This window comes from Ranitomeya imitator, chromosome 4, assembly GCF_032444005.1.
Source record: "Ranitomeya imitator isolate aRanImi1 chromosome 4, aRanImi1.pri, whole genome shotgun sequence".
Taxonomy (NCBI): Eukaryota; Metazoa; Chordata; class Amphibia; order Anura; family Dendrobatidae; genus Ranitomeya; species Ranitomeya imitator.
The window spans coordinates 409,545,811-409,564,099 of NC_091285.1; positions in this window are offsets into that span (position 1 = coordinate 409,545,811).

Consider the following 18,289-nt stretch of genomic DNA (forward strand, 5'->3'; position numbering starts at 1 on the left):
TATGAAAGTTTAATTGTAATCATTACATTATGGTAAATAATGAAATTTAACCCTATATGCTAATTTTTTGAGAAGGACCTGTATATACAAAAATGATAACTATTGTGAAGTAGTGTTATAATACTTAAAATTAATAGACAAAGACATTAAACACTCAAGAATACAAAATAGAAAGTGCGAAGATTATTTGTTAGAGGAAAGTCCCAGCTGGAAAAGGTAGACCATCCATGAATACAACACCACACACTGAAATGGCCAAGTCACAAGTACGATGAAAAAGATCAGGAACTGAAAACTAAAAAGAGAATAATTAAATCATGAATAAAAAAACACTAAATATATATATATATATATATATATATATATATGGAAAAAGGAACAGCACAGAAATACTTAGCTTCAGGTGCAGGGCCCCAAGACAATCAGTCCAGCGATCATCCACGTTTATAGGTATCCAAAAATGAGGTAGCACTCCATAGTTCAGTATAAAAACGTGCAGGGTTTAATTTACCCACATATTGTGGCAACGTTTCAGCTCGCAATGAGCTTTTCTCAAGCCTTGAGAAAAGCTCATTGCGAGCTGAAACGTTGCCACAATATGTGGGTAAATTAAACCCTGCACGTTTTTATACTGAACTATGGAGTGCTGCCTCATTTTTGGATACCTATATATATATATATATATATATATATATATATATATATATATACACACATTAAAGAAAGAGGGCAAAACTAAGGACCTCATTTAACCCAAATGGCTGGACAGAGTTGATTTTAGAGATCCAACGAGCTTCCAGCTGTGCTAAAGTCTTCTTCCAATTCCCTCCTCTTTGGTCGACGAAAACCTTATCGATCCCGATCACTTTGAGGAGCTTCAAGTTGTAGCCATGGTGGGACTTAAAGTGTCTAGGTATAGGTTTTAGAAGGGATAATTCCTCAACTTTCTCTGCATTGACAATGTCCTTATAGTGTTCCCTCACTTTATTTTTCAATGCTCTAGATGTAAGTCCTACGTAAATTTTAGGGCACGGACACCCAGCGTAGTATTCCACGCCTAATGTGTTGCAGGTTTTGTGCAGTGTAATGGTAAAGATTTCCCTGCCATGACTGGAGGTAAACGTAGAAGCCTGCAATATATTGGGTCTAGCTATACAGTTCTTGCACGGAAAACAGCCCCACTTGGGTTCTTTGGATCCAAAAGCCTTTTTTATATTAGGACCAGCATAATAACTGTGAACCAGTTGATCTTTTAAATTGCTGGATCTTCTATATGTTATTGATGGATAGTCAGGCAGATATTTCATCAAATCTTTATCCGTTTGTAATAACGGCCAGTATTTCTTCAGTACATCCCTCATCTTGTTCCATTGTTCAGTATAAGTGGAAATTAATCTCACCTTCTGTTCCACCACGGGTTTGGTTTTGGTTTTCATTAATTCAGACCGTGTCATTCTAGTCGCTTTATGGAACCCTTTCTTTATGCTCCGCCTAGAGTAGCCTCTATCTTCAAATCTTGATGAGAGGCCATTCGCCTGTTCAAAGAAAAATTGGTCATTAGAGCAGATTCTTCTAATCCTGAGAAATTGCCCTGTAGGTATACCGTTAATCAAAGGTTTCAGATGAGACATGTAACACAGAGTTTACAGCTAGGGTTGAGCGAAACGGGTCGAACATTTTCAAAAGTCGCCGACTTTTGACAAAGTCGGGTTTCATGAAACCCGATCCGACCCCTGTGCGGGGTCGGCCATGCGGTACGCGACTTTCGCGCCAAAGTCGCGTTTCAATGACGCGAAAAGCGCCATTTCTCAGCCAATGAAGGTAAACGCAGAGTGTGGGCAGCGTGATGACATAGGTCCTGGTCCCCACCATCTTAGAGAAGGGCATTGCAGTGATTGGCTTGCTGTCCGCGGCGTCACAGGGGCTATAAAGGGGCGTTCCCGCCGACCGCCATGTTACTGCTACTGATCTGAGCCTAGGGAGAGGTTGCTGCCGCTTCGTCAGAAGCAGGGATAGCGTTAGGCAGGGTCCATTAACCACCAAACCGCTTGTGCTGTAGCGATTTCCACTGCCCAACACCACCTTCGGTGTGCAGGGACAGTGGAAGCTACATTTTTTTTTTTTTTCCCCTCAGCGCTGTAGCTCATTGGGCTGCCCTAGAAGGCTCCCTGATAGCTGCATTGCTGTGTGTACGCCGCTGTGCAAACCAACTGCTTTTTTCAAAGCACAAATCCTCTTGTTCCTTCCTTTCTGCACAGCTATCTTGTTTGTTTGTCCACACTTTTTATTTAATTTGTGCATCAGTCCACTCCTTATTGCTGCCTGCCATACCTGGCTGAGATTACTGCAGGGAGATAGTAATTGAAGGACAGTTCTTTTTTTTTTTTTTTTTTTGTGGGAGATTAAGATTGGCATTTCTGCTAGAGTGCCATCCCTGTCTGTGTCATCTCTCACTCAGTGGGCCATAGAAAGCCTATTTATTTTTTTGCTTGATTTGGGTTCTAAAATCTACCTGAAAAAATCACTACATCAATCAGTGGGAGAAAAATATTGGCCTCAGGGCTTGTGTGCCACTCCTTACTCCTGTGTGTGCCATCTCTCAGTGGGCCATAGAAAGCCTATTTATTTTTTTGCTTGACTTGGGTTCCAAAATCTACCTGAAAAAATCAATAAATCAATCAGTGGGAGATTAATATTGGCCTTTGGGCTTGTGTGCCAGTCCTAAGCGTGCCATCTCTCTCTCTCAGATAGTGGGCCATAGAAAGCCTATTTGTTATTTTTTTTATTGGGTTTATAAATTTTCCCTGGAAAAAAAAAAAAAAAGTGGGAGATTAATATTGGCCTCTGGGCTTGTGTGCCAGTCCTGAGCGTGCCATCTCTCTCACAAATAGTGGGCCATAGAAAGCCTATTTACTTTTTTGGTTGATTTGGGTTCTAAATTCTACCTGAAAAAATCAATAAATCAATCAGTGGGAGATAAATATTGGCCTCTGGGCTTGTGTGCCACTCCTGACTCCTGTGTGCGTCCTCTCTCACTCAGTGGGCCCTAGAAAGCCTATTTTTTGTTTTATTTGTTTTCTAAATTCTCCATGAAAAAATCATTTTATTTTATTTTGTTTCTAAATTCTTCCTGAAAAATTCATTTTTTTGTATTTTTTTTTCTAAAGTCTCCCTGAAAAAAAAAAAAAAAAAATCAAATCAGTGGGAGATTAATATTGCCCTTTCTGCTTGTGTGCCAGTCTTGACTCCTGGGTGTGCCATCTCTCTCTCTCCAATTGTGGGCCATAGAAAGCCTATTAATTTTTTTGCTTGATTTGGGTTCCAAAATCTACCTGAAAAAATCACTATATCAATCAGTGGGAGATAAATATTGGCCTCTGGGCTTGTGTGCCACTCCTGACTCCTGTGTGCGTCCTCTCTCACTCACTGGGCCTTAGAAAGGCTATTTTATGTTTTATTTGTTTTCTAAATTCTCCCTGAAAAAATCATTTCATTTTATTTGGTTTATAAATTCTTCCTTAAAAAATCATTTTTTTTTTTTTTTTCTTTTCTAAAGTCTCCTTTTTAAAAAAAAAAACACAAATCAGTGGGAGATTAATATTTACATTTGCGCTTCAGTGACAGTCCTGCATGTGTGGCATCTCTCTCATTTGTTGCCACCAACAACAGAGTGTGTAACATTGTGCCTGATTTTCGTTGTGGTCTCACCCACCTGTAAAGGGGTAGCTAAATCATACTGAAGTTATAGCTCACCGTGTAAGTTGTGTGACAGCAACAAATACCGTTAGTTTGGTAACATTTTTAAAACAATGAGGAAGTCTGGTGGAAGAGGTCGTGGCCGGGGGCGTTCATTGTCAGCTGGTAATGAGGGTAGTGGTAGTGGTGGAGCATCAGGTGGTCGTGGGAAAAAAAATATTGCACCTAAGTCTGGAGCTGTGGAGCCAGGTTCGTCGTCTGGCTACACAAGGCCTCGAACGCTCCCTTTTCTGGGAGTAGGAAAACCGCTTTTAAAGCCGGAGCAGCAAGAGCAAGTTTTGGCTTATCTTGCTGACTCAGCCTCTAGCTCTTTTGCCTCCTCTCGTGAAACTGGTAAAAGTAAAAGCAGCGCGTCGTTAGTGGATGTTCACGGTCAGGGACAAGTCGCTTCCTTGTCCTCTTCAGCAAAAACAACAACAGAGAAGAATGCAGCAGGCGACACAACGGGTTACTCCATGGAGCTCTTTACACATACCGTCCCTGGCTTAGAAAGTGAAGCAGTTAACAGTCCATGCCCATTACAAGTTGAATCTGACATGGAGTGCACTGATGCACAGCCACAGCCAGACTACTATGCTGGTCCTTTGACTCAGACCACAACATTGCCCTCGCAGGGTGCTGATCAAGAATCAGACCCTGATGAGACTATGTTGCCCCATCACGAACGCTATACCACCGACCGACAAGGTGACACAGACGAAGTTGCACACGAGCTACAAGAAGAGGTAATAGATGACCCAGTTCTTGACCCCGATTGGCAGCCATTGGGGGAACAGGGTGCAGGCGGCAGCAGTTCTGAAGCGGAGGAGGAGGGGCCGCAGCAGGCATCAACATCGCAACAGGTTCCATCTGCCGGGCCCGTATCTTGCCCAAAACGCGTGGCAAAGTCAAAACCTGTTGGAGGACAGCGTGGCCATCCGGTTAAAGCTCAGTCTGCAATGCCTGAAAAGGTATCCGATGCTAGAAAGAGTGCAGTCTGGCATTTTTTTAAACAACATCCAATTGATCAGCGCAAAGTCATCTGTCAAAAATGTTCAACTACCTTAAGCAGAGGGCAGAATCTGAAAAGTCTCAATACAAGTTGCATGCATAGACATTTAACCACCATGCATTTGCAAGCTTGGACTAACTACCAAACGTCCCTTAAGGTTGTAGCACCCTCGGCCAATGAAGCTAGTCATCAACGCAACATCCCTTCCGGCAGTGTAGGGCCACCATTTTCTGCACCACCTGCAGTATCTGTGCAGGTTTCTTTGCCAGGCCAAAGAAGTCAGGGTCAGGGAATCACCAGTTTCGTAGTAGGAAACACTGCATCTAGGGCACCGGCGGCAACAATACCATCTCCCACCGTCTCTCAGTCTGCCATGTCCACCGGCACCCCCGCTAGTTCCACGATCTCCAGCTCTCCAGTCCAGCTCACCCTACATGAGACTATGGTTAGAAAAAGGAAGTACTTAGCCTCGCATCCGCGTACACAGGGTTTGAACGCCCACATAGCTAGACTAATCTCGTTAGAGATGATGCCCTACCGGTTAGTTGAAAGCGAAGCTTTCAAAGCCCTGATGGACTACGCTGTACCACGCTACGAGCTACCCAGTCGACACTTTTTTTCCAGAAAAGCCATCCCAGCCCTCCACCAGCATGTTAAAGAGCGCATCGTCCATGCACTCAGGCAATCTGTGAGCACAAAGGTGCACCTGACAACAGATGCATGGACCAGTAGGCATGGCCAGGGACGTTACGTGTCCATCACGGCACACTGGGTAAATGTGGTGGATGCAGGGTCCACAGGGGACAGCAAGTTTGGGACAGTTCTGCCTAGCCCACGGTCTAGGAAACAGTTGGCTGTAGCCATTCGCACCCCCTCCTCCTCCTCCTCGTCCTCCTGCAGAAGCGAGACCTCGTCCACAGACCGCAGTCGCACAACCACTCCATCCGCAGCTGCCACTGTTGCACACCAGGTCTCCCATTATGGGGCAGCTACTGGCAAACGTCAGCAGGCTGTATTGGCTATGAAGTGTTTGGGCGACAACAGACACACCGCTGAAGTTCTGTCCGAGTTCTTGCAGAAAGAAACGCAGTCGTGGCTGGGCACTGTAGATCTTGAGGCAGGCAAGGTAGTGAGTGATAACGGAAGGAATTTCATGGCTGCCATCTCCATTTCCCAACTGAAACACATTCCTTGCCTGGCTCACACCTTAAACCTGGTGGTGCAGTGCTTCCTGAAAAGTTATCCGGGGTTATCCGACCTGCTCCTCAAAGTGCGTGGACTTTGCTCACATATCCGCCGTTCGCCCGTACACTCCAGCCGTATGCAGACCTATCAGCGTTCTTTGAACCTTCCCCAGCATCGCCTAATCATAGACGTTGCAACAAGATGGAACTCAACACTGCACATGCTTCAGAGACTGTGTGAACAGAGGCGGGCTGTTATGTTTTTGTGGGAGGATACACATACACGGGCAGGCAGTAGGATGGCAGACATGGAGTTGTCAGGTGTGCAGTGGTCGAAGATTCAAGACATGTGTCAAGTCCTTCAGTGTTTTGAGGAATGCACACGGCTGGTTAGTGCAGACAACGCCATAATAAGCATGAGCATCCCCCTAATGCGTCTGCTGATGCAAAGTTTGACGCACATAAAGGATCAGGCGTCTGCAGCTGAGGAAGAGGAAAGCCTTGATGACAGTCAGCCATTGTCTGGCCAGGGCAGTGTACAGGACGAGGTAGCGGGCGAAGAGGAGGAGGAGAACGAGGAGGATGATGGGGATGATTATATTTTTAATGAGGAAGCTTTTCCGGGGCCAGTGGAAATTGTTGGCGCGGCAAGGCCGGGTTCTGGTTTTTGGAGGGACACAAGTGACGTGGATTTGCCTGAAACTGCCCCTCAACCAAGCACAACCACAGATTTGAGAACTGGAACTTTGGCCCACATGGCGGATTATGCCTTACGTATCCTCAAAAGGGACACACGCATAACAAAAATGATGAACGATGACGATTACTGGTTGGCCTGCCTCCTTGATCCTCGCTATAAAGGCAAATTGCAAAATATAATGCCACATGAGAACTTGGAACTAATATTAGCAACCAAACAATCAACTCTTGTTGACCGTTTGCTTCTGGCATTCCCTGCACACAGCGCCCGTGATCGTTCTAACACGAGCTGCAGGGGCCAGCAGACCAGAGGTGTTAGAGGGGCAGAAATCAGAAGTGTCGTTGGCCAGAGGGGTTTTCTGACCAGGTTGTGGAGTGATTTTGCTATGACCGCAGACAGGACAGGTACTGCAGCATCAATTCAAAGTGACAGGAGACAACATTTGTCCAGTATGGTTACTAACTATTTTTCATCCCTTATCGACGTTCTCCCTCAACCGTCATTCCCATTTGATTACTGGGCATCAAAATTAGACACCTGGCCAGAATTGGCAGAATATGCATTGCAGGAGCTTGCTTGCCCGGCAGCTAGTGTCCTATCAGAAAGAGTATTCAGTGCTGCAGGTTCAATACTAACAGAAAAAAGGACTCGTCTGGCTACCCAAAATGTAGATGATCTAACCTTCATTAAAATGAACCACAACTGGATTTCGAAATCTTTTGCCCCACCTTGCCCGGCTGACACCTAGCTTTCCTATGTAAAGGTCTTGCCTGTGGACTATTCTGAACGACTTTTCCAATCTCGTAATTTGCAGCACCTGATTGTCCAGCATCCGACATGTTAACACCTCCCTAAATGGCCAAAGTCCCCACACGGGGCCGTGGTATCGCCACTTGGCGCAAGCACCCGTGAGAGTACTGTTTGTCTGAAGAGGTGGGTGTGCCCGCTTTTGGTCGACGGCACTGCCACTAGGTCCCTCATAGTACAATAAAGTGTCTGGCGGTGGTGGTGCGCACCCAACGTCAGACACACCGTTGTAATATGAGGGGCCCTGGGCCTGTACCGCCGGCCACAAGACAGTCCCCCCCCCAGGTCAAACAGTGCTCTACCACTTGCAAAATTTTCTCTCACAGCTCCACCAATGTTTAGTCTATGCGCTGACATCCTTCAATGCCTGGCACTGTTAATACCATTGTATTGACATTTTTCTTATGTTAGGCCTTCGAAGCCTGTCTGCGGTCACTCCTTCCACTAGGCCTCCACTGACCTGTCTACTGCTGCCCGTGTTCCCCTGGATCCAATTTTAAATTGCCTACAGCCAGCCCAATTTATTATGTTAGGGCTTCGAAGCCTGTCTGCGGTCCCTCCTTCCACTAGGCCTCCACTGACCTGTCTACTGCTGCCCGGGTTCCCCTGGAACCAATTTTAAATTGCCTACAGCCAGCCCAATTTATTATGTTAGGGCTTCGAAGCCTGTCTGCGGTCCCTCCTTCCACTAGGCCTCCACTGACCTGTCTACTGCTGCCCGGGTTCCCCTGGAACCAATTTTAAATTGCCTACAGCCAGCCCAATTTATTATGTTAGGGCTTCGAAGCCTGTCTGCGGTCCCTCCTTCCACTAGGCCTCCACTGACCTGTCTACTGCCGCCCGTGTTCCCCTGGAACCAATTGTAAATTGCCTACAGCCAGGCCAATTTATTATGTTAGGGCTTCGAAGCCTGTCTGCGGTCCCTCCTTCCACTAGGCCTCCACTGACCTGTCTACTGCTGCCCGGGTTCCCCTGGAACCAATTGTAAATTGCCTACAGCCAGGCCAATTTATTATGTTAGGGCTTCGAAGCCTGTCTGCGGTCCCTCCTTCCACTAGGCCTCCACTGACCTGTCTACTGCTGCCCGGGTTCCCCTGGAACCAATTTTAAATTGCCTACAGCCAGCCCAATTTATTATGTTAGGGCTTCGAAGCCTGTCTGTGGTCCCTCCTTCCACTAGGCCTCCACTGACCTGTCTACTGCTGCCCGTGTACCCCTTGAACCAACATCAGAAAATATAAAAATAAGTATTTTGCTTATAAAAAAGAAAATACTGGAGAGATATCAAATGCAGACATTTTAACATTAAAAACAAACACATACAACAAAAATCTGGTACAGTACTAAAAATGGCCACCAACTACAATAACTTTCTCCTGCAAGTAGTTAACTGAAAGTTTTTTTCAATTTAAAACACAGATATGGCATCCACCGAGTGTTGTCCTGTCGCGTCTTCTTTATATTATTGCCAAGAAGATGCAAAACAATGAAAATAATAAAATCATTATTTACCAAAAAAATAGAGTAAGTCAAAACCACATTGCAAATAAACATTCATTACAAATAAAGAAGCAGGGCGCGTCCGAGGGTGAGTATATACCTAATAAGAATATAATCACCCTCGGACGCGCCCTGCTTCTTTCCGACAGCCTTCCTTCCTAAGAATCAGCCCTTCCGTGGTGTAGAGAGAGGGTGTGTTACACTCCAAGGTGTTCCCCAGGTTGCCTTTCCTGAGCTTCGATCTTCATGCTCTCGTTTAGTAGTTGTCGGAAAGTAGGCTGCATTAGGCCTACAAAATGGGTATGGGGTGGAGAGAGATGGTGTGTTACACTCCAAGGTGTTCTCCAGGTTTCCTCGCCATTGCTTCGATCTTCCGACTCTTGTTTAGTAGTTGTAGAAAACTACACTGCATTAGGCCTACAAAATGGGTATCGGGTGGAGATAGATGGTGTGTTACACTCCAAGGTGTTCCCCAGGTTGCCTTGCCATTGCTTCGGTCTTCCGACTCTCGTTTAGTAGTTGTAGAAAACTACACTGCATTAGGCCTACAAAATGGGTATCGGGTGGAGAGAGATGGTGTGTTCCACTCCAAGGTGTTCCCCAGGTTGCCTTGCCATTGCTTCGGTCTTCCGACTCTCGTTTAGTAGTTGTAGAAAACTACACTGCATTAGGCCTACAAAATGGGTATCGGGTGGAGAGAGATGGTGTGTTACACTCCAAGGTATTCCCCAGGTTGCCTTGCCATTGCTTCGGTCTTCCGACTCTCGTTTAGTAGTTGTAGAAAACTACACAGCATTAGGCCTACAAAATGGGTATGGGGTGGAGAGAGATGGTGTGTTCCACTCCAAGGTGTTCTCCAGGTTGCCTTTCCTGAGCTTCTATCTTCAGGCTCTCGTTAAATTGTGGTTAAATGGAACAACTGCATTTGGCGTACTAGTTGGTTTGGGGCCTACTAACAGTGTCTGCCGCTCCTTGCTGTTCTCCTGGTTTCCTGTCCTGAAATTCCGTTTTCAGGCGCTCGTTAAGTAGTTGTTAATGTTAGACTGCATTTGGCCTACTAGTTGGGTTGGGGCCTACTATCGGTGTCTGCCACTCCTTGCTGTTCTCCTCCACTGAACAAAGCTGTGCCGCCTGTTTACTACGGTTGCCAATTTTGAACTGCATTTCGACTACTTACTGATTTGGGCCTACTCTCTGTGTCAGCCTCTCATTCCAGTTGTCCTCCACTGCAATGCCCCCTGGTTATTCCTGTGTTACCAATTTTGAACTGCATTTAGCCCACTTTATTATTTGGGCCTATATCTGTGTTTCCTCCTCATCCTGCCCATTGCCCAGCCAGTGATAGATGAGTCTGCTGGTACATTGACCCATAACGCAACATTCCCCGTGCACGCTACACAACAACATTGTGACCCTGCTGAAAGTCAGGTTGCTCTTCCCGCATACCATACCACCTTACACGGGGACAAAGAGGAAGGTGCAGATGAAAGTGCAGGTTCCTTCATCAGGTGGGGGGAGGAATACTAGTTGGCGACGTCACTGGCACAGGGCCTCTCATAGTACGCAAAAGTGTTGCTGCCGGTGGGAGGCGCCCCCGCCGTGCAAACACACCGATGTACTTTGAGGGGCCCTGTGCCAGTGCCAATGCCAACGAGTGGGCCCCCCCTGCTTGCTCAGGTTCACAGCACTTGCAAAGTTGAAATACTTACCTCTCCCTGCTCCACTGCCGTGACGTGGTCCAGATTTCCTGGGCCCACTAATTACTTGAACCAGCCCTACCCACCACAACTTTAGCCAAATGACCCCCAATTTCAAATGCCTTCCAATTATTATAAGGTAAATTACGCTTGACAAGCTTCATTAAGAAGAATGGATGGTTTTGACATTAAAATGGGCACTCTAGGTGTTTTCCTGGCCCCCACTCACTGCCGACTATGCTGCCCCATTGACTTGCATTGGGTTTCGTGTTTCGGTCGATCCCGACTTTACGTCATAATCGGCCTATTTCACTCGACCCGACTTTTGAGATAGTCGGGTTTCGCGAAACCCGGCTCGACTCTAAAAAGGTCAAGGTCGCTCAACTCTATTTACAGCCGTATCTTTTCTAAACACATTTGTTTCCAAAAATCCATTGTGTCCCCTAGTGATCTGTATGTCCAAGAAGTCCAAGGAAGTTTTACTGCATTTACAGATGAGCTTGATATTCATTCTGTTGTCATTCAGAATGTCAAGGAAAGCAAGAAGATCCTGTTCTGAGCCCTGCCAGATCATAAGTATGTCGTCAATAAAGCGAACCCAAAACAGGACCTTCTGAATGTAGGCAATAGAGTTAGTGAAGAATATCTGCCTCTCCCACATGCCCATAAAGAGGTTTGCATACGAGGAGGCAAAAGCCGCCCCCATTGCTGTACCTCGCTGCTGCAAATATATTGTTTCCTTGAAAATAAAGTAATTATGTTCAAGGACAAATTTGAGTAGGTCAAGAAGAAACCGGATCAAATCCCTATCCAGATCTGTGGTTAAAGGGCCTGGATGCATAACACAGTGCGGGGCGGGGATTCAGTAACAGGGTGGCTGCACTGCCCGCACAGGCGCAGTCAGGAACCTGGCATCTGCGCTATGACTGCCAATTCTCAACGCGCCTGCCCCAGGCAGGCACGCACAGCGCAGGCGCCGGATTTAAGAAGAACAGCGCGCAGGGGGCAGCGACCATCGCCCCAGAAGAGATGAGTGACGGCAGTTGGGCGCTTCACAGAGGAGGCTTCAGACCCCCCTCCGTGGACAAAGATAGGTATTTTTGAAAAGTTTCAAAGCGCTTTATTTTAGTAATACATGAACACAAAACTAAAAGAGCCACCTTCAAATAAAAGTCAAGGTATTTGCCAATTACCTCACATAGGCTGCCATTTCCTGACACAATCGTTTTAAGGAGAAGTGAGACTTTATGAAAGTGGAGAGGATTGAGTGTAGAGACATTTAATATTATCCCTCTGGGGGAACAAAACCTTTCCCCAGTAAATCATGTAAAAGCACACTAGAGTTACATAAGACACTATGAATCGTAGCATTATGTGTTTGTGACGGAGAAAGGAAAAGGTCTCTTATTTAGCCCTAGAGATAGAAAAATAAAGCCTACCTTGCCTCAGAGAAATTCCCCAAATGAAAAGGCAGCCCCCCACATATAATGACTGTGAGTAAAGATGAAAATTACAAACACAGAGATTAAATAGATTTAGCAAAGTGAGGCCCAACTTACTGAACAGACAGAGGATAGGAAAGGTAACTTTGCGGTCAGCACAAAAAACTACAAAAAGACCATGCAGAGGGCGCAAAAAGACCCTCCGCACCGACTCACGGTGCGGAGGCGCTCCCTCTGCGTCCCAGAGCTTCCAGCAAGCAAGACAAAAATCAAAATAGCAAGCTGGACAGAAAAATAGCAAACCAGAGAAAAACAAGCAGGAACTTAGCTTCTGATGGGAAGACAGGTCACAAGAACGATCCAGGAGAGAACTAGACCAATACTGGAACATTGACAGGTGGCATGGAGCAATGATCTAAGTGGAGTTAAATAGAGCAGCCAGCTAACGAATTAACCTCGTCACCTGTGGAAGGAAACTCAGAAGCCGCAGCTCCACTCACAACCACCAGAGGAAGCCCATGGACAGAACCAGCCGAAGTACCATTCATGACCACAGGAGGGAGCTTGACAACAGAATTCACAACAGGCTTCCCACAGGTGAAGCTGGGTTCCCAGGGCTCCCGGTGTAATAGGCAAAGATGGTGTGATGCCAGAAAGAATCAGAGGACACAAGGTTGCAGTCTCTTTACCTGTTTACTGCTGGTGAAAAGCCACAGTCCATGGTATCGGTAACAGGTGATGATGAGGTCCAGGCAGCCTCCTTAGATCCCCTTAGTCAGGTGGGAATAGGAGCCTTCCTTGCTGTAAGGTGCGTCCTTTGTTGCCTATGGCTTCTTACAAGATCCTCTCTCTTTCTTTCTGTGTCCTAAGACAGTACCCGAATAGCAGGCAGCGCAAGCCTTTTTACATGTGTCTGTATTTACTGTGAATCCAGGTTCTGGATGCTGCTGTGTTTTCTGGTGTAGATGTGGGCAACTAATTTTCAATCTCCTGCCCTCCGGTTTCTGCTATGAGGCATACAGTCCCACACAGCCTCGAACTCTCTGTGTCCGGTTCCTGCGCTTCAGCGTGGAGGGAGCCCAGTCACAGGTCTCCTCCAGCTCCTCACATCTCCTGTGCTCCTTCCTCCTTCACGCTCTCTACAGACTGATCTAACTCCTCTTCCAAGCCAGAATCTATATATATAATTGCCTAAGGGTTTTTCCGTCTGTCTGTCTGTCTATCTGTCTGTCCTGGAAATCCCGCGCCTCTGATTGGTCGAGGCCGCCAGGCCTCGACCAATCAGCGACGGGCACAGAGACGATGATGTCATAAAGGATGTAGACATCCCGCGTCTCTGATTGGTCGAGGCCGCCAGGCCTCGACCAATCAGCGACGGGCACAGTATCGACGTAGATGTCATAATGGTTGCCATGGCGACGATGATGTCATAAAGGTTGCCTCGACCAATCAGCGACGGGCACAGTCTGCCACGAATTCTGGAATCGTCATTGTCCATATACTACGTGGGACATGCATATTCTAGAATACCCGATGCGTTAGAATCGGGCCACAATCTAGTATATATATAAGGGAGTTCACCTGAAACCAGGTCTAGAGCTCCCCTTCTGGCTTGGAATCAGAACATGTTGCATGTACAGATTACCTGTTAACCCCTTCCCGACCTGTGATGCCTATCTGACCTGTGACGCCTATGTGGCATCATGGAGGGATCGCGTCCCTGCAGATCGGGTGAAAGGGTTAACTCCAATTTCACCTGATCTGCAGGGACAGGGGGAGTGGTACTTCAGCCCAGGGGGGTGGCTTCACCCCCCATGGCTACAATCGCTCTGATTGGCTGTTGAAAGTGAAACAGCCAGAGTGATTTGTAATATTTCACCTATGAAAAGTGGTAAAATATTACAATCCAGCCATGGCCGATGCTACAATATCATCAGCCATGGCTGGAAACCCTGATCTGCCCCCCCCCCACCGCCACCGATCTCCTCCCCAGTCCTCTGTCCTGTGCTGCGCTCCCCTCCGTCGTCCTGTCCGCTCCCCCGTCTTCCTGTCCGCTCCCCCGTGCTCCGATCCCACCCCCCATGCTCCGATCCCCCCGTGCTCAGATCTCTCCCCCTCATACTTACCGAGCCTCCCGGTGTCGTCCGTCTTCTCCATGGGCGCCGCCATCTTCCAAAATGGCGGGCGCATGCACAGTGTGCCCGCCAAATCTGCCGGCCGGCAGATTCGTTCCAGGTACATTTTGATCACTGTGATTAACCTATCACAGTGATCAAAATAAAAAAAAATAGTAAATGAACCCCCTGTTTATCACCCCCATAGGTAGGGACAATAACAAAATAAAGAAAATATATTTACTTTTATTTTTCCACTAGGGTTAGGGTTAGAACTAGGGTTAGGGTTAGGGTTAGAACTAGGGTTAGGGTTAGAATTAGGCTATGTGCACACGGTGCAGATTTGGCTGCGGATCCGCAGCGGATTGGCCGCGGATCTGCAGAGGATTGACCGCTGCGGATTCGTAGCAGTGTTCCATCAGGTTTATAGTACCATGTAAACCTATGGAAAACCAAATCCGCTGTGCCCATGGTGCCGAAAATACTGCGCGGAAACGCTGCGTTGTATTTTCCGCAGCATGTCAATTCTTTGTGCGGATTTTTCATTTTTATGGATCAATTTGTGAAGCACCTGGTGGTTCAAAATGCTCACTATGCATCTAGATAAGCTCCTTGGGGGGTCTAGTTTCCAAAATTGGGTCACTTGTGGGGGAGCTCCAATGTTTAGGCACACAGGGGCTCTCCAAACGCGACATGGTGTCCGCTAAAGATTGGAGCCAATTTTTCATTGAAAAAGTCAAATGGCGCTCCTTCCCTTCCGAGCCCTGTCGTGCGCCCAAACAGTGGTTCCCCCCACATATGGGGTATCGGCGTACTCAGGACAAATCTATATATATAATTGTCTAAGGGTTTTTCCGTCTGTCTGTCTTTCTGTCTGTCTGTCTGTCCAGGAAATCCCGCGTCTCTGATTGGTCGAGGCCGATAGGCCTCGACCAATCAGCGACGGGCACAGCGACGATGATGTCATAAAGGACGTAGACATCCCGCGTCTCTGATTGGTCGAGGCCGCCAGGCCTCGACCAATCAGCAACGGGCACAGCGACGATGATGTCATAAAGGACGTAGAAATCCCACGTTTCTGATTCAGCGACGGGCACAGTATCGACGATGATGACATAATGGTTGCCATGGCGATGATGATGTCATAAAGGTTGCCTCGACCAATCAGCGAGTGTGAGCTGTCAGTCTACACCTCCTGCTATACTTTAGGGAGAGGGAATGAAGAATAAGGATGAGAGTGAGAAAACAAGCAGGGAAAGTCAGATTATGCTGAGTGTTGCAATGAATCTTCTACCTCAGCCTTGGAGTTGGATTCACATCTATACTTCTCATTACTGCTGTTTAATTTCCTTCATGCTACTTTTGTTTGTGTGCTCTGTCTGTCTGTCTGTCTGTCCAGGAAATCCTGCGTCTCTGATTGGTCGGGGCCGCCAGGCCTCGACCAATCAGCAACAGGCACAGTATCGACATAGAAATCCCGCGTCTCTGATTGGTCGAGGCCGCCTCGACCAATCAGCGACGGGCACAGCGACGATGATGTCATAAAGGACGTAGACTGTTATGTTTGCTAATGACAGGTGTTATGAAGGCAATCCAGAAACACAGCGTGCTTAGCGATCAGAGCGCACACAGTGATCTGACAAATACCCAAAAATACAAGAACGAGCTCTGAGACGTGGAAACTCTGTAGACTGCACACCTGATCCTATCCTAAACACAACTAAAAGCGGCTGTGGATTGCGCCTAACAACTACCTAGGCAACTCGGCACAGCCTAAGAAACTAGCTAGCCTGAAGATCGAAAAATAGGCCTGACTTGCCCCAGAGAAATTCCCCAAAGGAAAAGGCAGCCCCCCACATATAATGACTGTGAGTAAGATGAAAAGACAAAACGTAGGGATGAAATAGATTCAGCAAAGTGGGGCCCGATATTCTAGGACAGAGCGAGGACAGTAAAGCGAACTTTGCAGTCTACAAAAAACCCTAAAGCAAAACCACGCAAAGGGGGCAAAAAAAACCCACCGTGCCGAACTAACGGCACGGCGGTACACCCTTTGCGTCTCAGAGCTGCCAGCAAAACAAAAGACAAGCTGGACAGAAAAAAAGCAACAAAAAAGCAAAAAGCACTTAGCTATACAGAGCAGCAGGTCACAGGAACAATCAGGAGAAGCTCAGATCCAACACTGAAACATTGACAAGGAGCAAGGATAGCAGCATCAGGCGGAGTTAAGTAATGAAGCAGTTAACGAGCTCACCAGAACACCTGAGGGAGGAAGCTCAGAAGCTGCAGTACCACTTGTGACCACAGGAGTGAATTCAGCCACAGAATTCACAACAGTACCCCCCCCTTGAGGAGGGGTCACCGAACCCTCACCAGAGCCCCCAGGCCGACCAGGATGAGCCGCATGAAAAGCACGAACAAGATCGGAAGCATGAACATCAGAGGCAAAAACCCAGGAATTATCTTCCTGAGCATAACCCTTCCATTTAACCAGATACTGGAGTTTCCGTCTAGAAACACGAGAATCCAAAATCTTCTCCACAATATACTCCAATTCCCCTTCCACCAAAACCGGGGCAGGAGGCTCAACAGATGGAACCATAGGTGCCACGTATCTCCGCAACAACGACCTATGGAATACATTATGTATGGAAAAGGAGTCTGGGAGGGTCAAACGAAAAGACACAGGATTGAGAACCTCAGAAATCCTATACGGACCAATAAAACGAGGTTTAAATTTAGGAGAGGAAACCTTCATAGGAATATGACGAGAAGATAACCAAACCAGATCCCCAACACGAAGTCGGGGACCCACACGGCGTCTGCGATTAGCGAAAAGTTGAGCTTTCTCCTGGGACAAGATCAAATTGTCCACTACCTGAGTCCAGATCTGCTGCAACCTATCCACCACAGAATCCACACCAGGACAGTCCGAAGACTCAACCTGTCCTGAAGAGAAACGAGGATGGAACCCAGAATTGCAAAAAAATGGAGAAACCAAGGTAGCCGAGCTGGCCCGATTATTAAGGGCGAACTCAGCCAACGGCAAAAAGGACACCCAATCATCCTGGTCTGCAGAAACAAAACATCTCAGATATGTTTCCAAGGTCTGATTGGTTCGTTCGGTCTGGCCATTAGTCTGAGGATGGAAAGCCGAGGAAAAGGATAGGTCAATGCCCATCCTACCACAAAAGGCTCGCCAAAACCTTGAAACAAACTGGGAACCTCTGTCAGAAACAATATTCTCAGGAATGCCATGCAACCGAACCACATGCTGAAAGAACAAAGGTACCAAATCAGAGGAGGAAGGCAATTTAGCCAAGGGCACCAGATGGACCATTTTAGAAAAGCGATCACAGACCACCCAAATGACTGACATCTTTTGAGAAACGGGAAGGTCAGAAATGAAATCCATCGAAATATGTGTCCAAGGCCTCTTTGGGACCGGCAAGGGCAAAAGCAACCCACTGGCACGAGAACAGCAGGGCTTAGCCCTAGCACAAATCCCACAGGACTGCACAAAAGTACGTACATCCCGTGACAGAGATGGCCACCAGAAGGATCTAGCCACTAACTCTCTGGTACCAAAGATTCCAGGATGACCAGCCAACACCGAACAATGAAGTTCAGAGATAAGTTTATTAGTCCACCTATCAGGGACGAACAGTTTCTCTGCTGGACAACGATCAGGTTTATTCGCCTGAAATTTTTGCAGCACCCGCCGCAAATCAGGGGAGATGGCAGACACAATGACTCCTTCCTTGAGGATACCCGCTGGCTCAGATAAACCCGGAGAGTCGGGCACAAAACTCCTAGACAGAGCATCCGCCTTCACATTTTTAGAGCCCGGAAGGTATGAAATCACAAAGTCGAAGCGGGCAAAAAATAACGACCAACGGGCCTGTCTAGGATTCAAGCGCTTGGCAGACTCGAGATAAGTCAAGTTCTTATGATCAGTCAATACCACCACGCGATGCTTAGCTCCTTCAAGCCAATGACGCCACTCCTCGAATGCCCACTTCATGGCCAGCAACTCTCGATTGCCCACATCATAATTACGCTCAGCGGGCGAAAACTTCCTGGAAAAGAAAGCACATG